This window comes from Ornithorhynchus anatinus, chromosome 16 (genome assembly GCF_004115215.2).
Source record: "Ornithorhynchus anatinus isolate Pmale09 chromosome 16, mOrnAna1.pri.v4, whole genome shotgun sequence".
Lineage (NCBI taxonomy): Eukaryota > Metazoa > Chordata > Mammalia > Monotremata > Ornithorhynchidae > Ornithorhynchus > Ornithorhynchus anatinus.
In genome coordinates, this window is record NC_041743.1 from 15,035,205 (window position 1) to 15,040,516 (window position 5,312).

The 5,312-nt window shown below is 42.7% G+C and overlaps 1 non-coding gene across 1 annotated transcript; it reads right to left on the reverse strand.

Annotated features, from left to right (window-relative positions):
- Positions 1 to 4,218: 4,218 nt before the first annotated feature.
- Positions 4,219 to 4,355, reverse strand: LOC114817552. The gene has a single exon (XR_003765415.1). It is a non-coding gene; the product is annotated as a small nucleolar RNA SNORA7 (small nucleolar RNA).
- Positions 4,356 to 5,312: the final 957 nt, after the last annotated feature.

The following is a 5,312-nucleotide window of genomic DNA, read 5'->3' on the forward strand; positions in this document are numbered from 1 at the left end:
CCTTTGGCAGAGCTGGGATTGGAACCCAGGTCCTTTGACTCCCCAGGCCCATGCTCTTTCCACTAGGCCATGTTGCCTCTTCTTGCAGTCTCTCCAGCTAAATGGCTCCTACTGTTGTCCCCCACCGGATTCATTCTCATATTATTGGTTTTCTATGCCACCATCTTCTGTTATTACTGGGCAATCCTCCTCCCCTGGTTAGACTTCCCAGTAGTTCTGTTATTTCTCCCAGCCAGGCCTTCTCCGTACCTGCAGAAAAGGTAACTTCTTGCAGCACCTAGGTCGAATGTGCAGGAATAGGAGTCAGGGCTTCATGTGACTCCTTGGGCCTTGTAACTGTCTTTCTAGCCGTGATGTCATCTGAAGGACGTAATCATAGAGCAGGGACTGACTCATGTGGTTTCCCCAGGACCCCTACCATTTCTTGGATACAAGTGTGTTGGAATCTGGTGTGAAGCTCCATGCCTTAGTAGAAAGAGCACGGGCCTGGGAGTCAGAGCACCTGAGTTCTAATCCCGGCTCTGCCACTGCCCTCTGAGTTACCTTGGATAAGTCACTTAAATGATCTGGACCTCAGTTTTCTCATCTGTAAAATTGTGAATTAACATCAGTTCTCCCTCCCTCTAAGTCTGAGAGACCTACGTGGGACATGGACTGTGTTCGACCTGATGATCTTGTTTCTACCCCAGTGCTTGGCACATAGTGAACACTTAAATATTACAGTTATCATTAATGTCATCACTAAATGTTTCATGGTGCTATTACCCTTATTAAGTCTGCTTATTGTATTTATTCTCATTTTGCAATAATTCATTTTATTTGCATGATGATTTATAACCAACAACCTGGGAACATCCTAGGACTATATTTACATTCCCTGTGGGTTTTAATGAGGAACGGTTCTAATCCCAGCAGTTAACACAGAAAATCTGTCCAAGGGATCACACCTGACACAATGAGCTGTTAAACTTTTTTTTATCATTTATGGCTGTTATTCTAACCACTTGCCTATGGCCTTGTTGTTCATTATTAAAAGTAAAGTACTCTCAGGGTTTCAATTGAGCTCTTCTGTCTGAATACCAATTAAAACCTGTTTAATGCAACGGTGAAGAGACACTCCAATTCATCATTTTGGGAGGAACGGAATGTCTTGTTCCTAATAAGTTTCTGCTTTCATAAACTAGAATATTTATAGGGGTATTACTCAAATCCTGGGTAATTATATCTGGTTAGCAGAAAAAAAAAACTGTTAGTCAACTTAGTACAATTAGCCGCCTGACCAAGAAAGAGCCGGAGTCAGAGTCTGTGCTTAGTCTCAATTAAAATGAATGGGGCATTTCAGGAAGTAGTAAGACTTGAAATGAAGAGAGATTGCTTATCTGTGGCTGAATGCATGGAGGATAGGGATGGAGGGGTGTGTTTCTTTGTGAGGCTCTGGTTGAAGACGGAAGAAATTCTGCCTTCCATTAAAAGATGACAGTGCACGCGAGTCGGGAGGAGACATTTGAATCAAAGGAGTCTGCTGATTCTATGGTGTGGAACAAATGCAAACAACCCAAATAGTCTCTTTACTCGATAGAAGAATTAATGTCGGGATTATTCAGCCATTTAAAGTAGTGCATCTGCAGTCGTTGTGTGTCGAGACCAAGAAACAAGGAAAAATGGACTGGAAACAAATCAAATGTCATGTGGGTGTCCTCACTTTGCTCTGATAATATGCTTCCTATTGGAACCAAATTAGAAGTATAGAATGCCACAATCAAGGACACTGCATTCTCTATTTAGTTGTGCATCTTTCAAATATATAATAATAATAATAATAATTAGGGTACTTGTTAAACCCTTACTATGTGCCTATTCTAAGCACTAGGGTAGATACAAGGTCATCAGGTTGTCTCTTGTGGGGTTTAGTCTTAATCCCCATTTTACAGATGAGGTAACTGAGGCAAAGAGAAGTTAAGTGACTTGCCCAAGGTCATTCAGCAGACAGGTGGCAGAGCTTGGATTGAAGACAGTTCTTCAGCAACTATAAAATCATATGCCAGTTGTGAGAATGCAACAGTCTCCTTTGCCAGAAGTGATACAGAGCAGTCCTGGTTTAATCCTCCAAATTCAATGATGTGAATCCTTTGAATCATGCTGAAAAGTTTTCATAACAAGCAAGTGAACCGTGCCAATTAAGATGGGTCCAAAGGTCCTGACCTTGAAATAAATTAGGCCATATTTAAAAGGACCTGGGTTACTGGAAAATTGTTCTATTAAAAAATGAAAATGTAACTCATCAGGCCATTTGTGCTTTACAGCATGACAGCATTAGACTCAGAGCGAGAAATTTTCTCAATGATATCTGCAGAATGATCAATTTTTTTAAATCAGCAGCAAAGATGGCTTAAAATCAATGTAAACCCTCTTTTAACCAAGAATAATCAGGCACCACAGGGTTATTCAAGTACATAATTTTTTTTTTCCTAGCACACTGATGCTCCTTGAGGGCAGGAATCAGATTTACTAATTCTTACTTCTCCCCAGAGCTTAATACAGTGGTCTGCACACTGAGCTCTTGGTAATACAATTGAGTGATTTATGAAACCAGTGTTTTACTATTTTGAATCGCCTTGAAAGAAACTTGTGTTTTCAGCCCCTAATTTAATTCCTTATTGGAAATGGGGCATCTGTGGAAGCTTCACTAATTCATTCAGGTGCTAAGTATAATTTAGACCATCCAATAGCGAAAACAGCATGGCCCCGTAAAATGAGCATGAGCTTGGGAGTCCAAGGACATGGGTACTAAAGCTGGCTCTACCATTAGTCTGCTGTGTGACCTTGGGCAAGTCATTTAACTTCTCTGTGCCTCCATTTCCTCATCTGTAAAATGGAAATTTAATCCTACTCCCTCCTAGTTTGACTCTGAGCCCCATGCGGGACAGGGACCGTCTCCAACATGATTAGTTTGTATCTACCGCAATACTTAGTATAGTGCGGCGCATAGTAAAGCATGAAAGCGCTTAATAGTTATCATATCAAAATATAGGCAAGTACCTGTCTCTAAACAGCCAACCAGCTACCAAACTCTGCTTATCAGTCTCCCAAAGGGTGTTAAATGATGGATCCCGTCTTTGAGCAATTTGGACATAGTACAGAGAGCCACACTGGGAAAGATGATCTGTAGATGAATCAAAGCTTAGGTGCTGACTTTACAAAGTGAACAACAAAAAATACATGTTGCTTGAACTCCCAATCTGAGATGGTTAAAGTAGTTATACATTTGCTAAAGTTAAGTGACTTGCTCAAAGTCATAGAGCTGACAAATGGCAGAGGCAGGATTAGAACTCACAACGTCTGTACCAACCAGCGGGTTAAATACAAGTAGGTCGGACACAGTCCACGTCCCATATGGAGCTGGCAGTAAAATATAATCCCCATTTTACAGATGAGGTAACTGAGGGCCAGAGAAGCAAAGTGACTTGCCCAAGGTCAGACTATACCGCAAGCTCGTTGCGGGCAGGAACTGTGTCTGTTTATTGTTATACTGTGCTCTCCCAGATGCTTAGTACAGTGGTCTGCACACAGTAAGCGCTCAGTAAATATCATTGAAGGAATGAATGAACAGCAGAAAAGTGGCAGAGCCGGGATTAAAACCCATGTCCTTCTGACTTCCAGTCCCGTGCTCTATCCACTAGGCCATGCCACACCTATATTTGAAGATGACCTCTGGATTAGATGCTGACTCACTTACTGATCTGCTGTCGAATTGTACATTCCAAGCGCTTAGTACAGTGCTCTGCACATAGTAAGCGCTCAATAAATACTATTAAATGAATAAATGATCTTTGGGACCTCACTTAACGATTCACTGTCTTAACTGTCCCTAAACAGGGTAATCAAATCTCCTTTTCATCACAGAGATGTTGTGAGGCTTCCCCAGGTTTTATTTGTGAATCATTTTGAGCTCCTCTGGAGGAAGTGCTAAAAAGCCCAAAATATAATTGTTGTTGTTGTCCTATGCTGTCGAGTCATGTCCGACCCGTAGCAACGTTATGGACACATTTCTCCGAGTACGCCCCACCTCCATCTGTAATCATTTTGGTAGTGGATCTGGAGAGCTTACTTGGTAAAAATACGGAAGCGGTTTACCATCGCCTCCTTCCACGCAGTAAACCTGAGTCTCAGCCCTCAACACTCTCCCGTGCCGCTGCTGCCCAGCAAAGGTGAATTTTGACTCGTAGCAGATTGCCTGCACTCACTAGCCACTGGCCAAGCTAGGAATGAAATGGGTAGGTCTCTGCTGGACTCTCCCTCCCATAATCAAGACTGGTAGAGTACTGGAAACTCACCAGGTGTGACCCTGAGAGGCGGCAAAATATAATACTGTGGACATGGGAGAATGAGGGCAAAGGCAGCTCAGATACTTATCTCACCAAAACTCTAAGAATAATAGGCAATGAATCCATTTATGGCATTTATTGTTTACTCTGTGCCGAGCGTTACACTAAAGCACTAGGGGGAAGAGTGCAATACAATCGAGTGGATTGCCATGTTCCCTGCCCACTAGGAGTTTACAGTCTAGAGTGGAAGATGTATGATAAAATAAATGGCATATGATAAATTAAAGGTAGGGGAAGGTGCATAGTATAAGGATGGGTACCATTAAGCCCGTCAAACGGCAGGGACCGTCTCTATCTGTTGCCGACTTGTTCATTCCAAGCGCTTAGTCCAGTGCTCTGCACATAGTAAGCGCTCAGTAAATACTGTTGGATGAATGATAGTGCTTGTGAGCCTGGCGGTGGAGTGAATATCAAAGTGCTTAAGTCATTTTGGAAGGAAGCGATCAGCATTTAACCTGAGAAAGATCATCAGTTCCAAGGCAGAAGAGTCTGGTGAAGGCTCCAGTCTGAGACTTCAGATTTCTGGGTCAAGGGGAATACACAGCGTCAGGGAGGAAAAGAAAGGGAACAGAGGAGGGAAGGGATATTAATTCATAGGACCACTGAGTTGGGAGACTCTGGAGATTAAGTTCTGTTTTTATGCTGGCGTGGGCTCTAGATAACACAGTCATACCTAATGAATTGCACAAATCAATGTTCCAGCCCAATCCTGGGTGGAAGAGGGAGGGGGACGCACTAGGGAGAGTAGAGTAAGGGAAGTGCTAACTCTATGCAGAATACTGCGCTAAGCCTTGAGGAAGGAAAATACACGGGGGAGAGTCAGACACAGCCCCCGGTTAACCAGGGATTGGTAATCTAAAACAAGATGCGGAAAGGTTTGGCATAAGACCCAGTAGGATCGACAAAATTGAGAATAAGAATTATGCT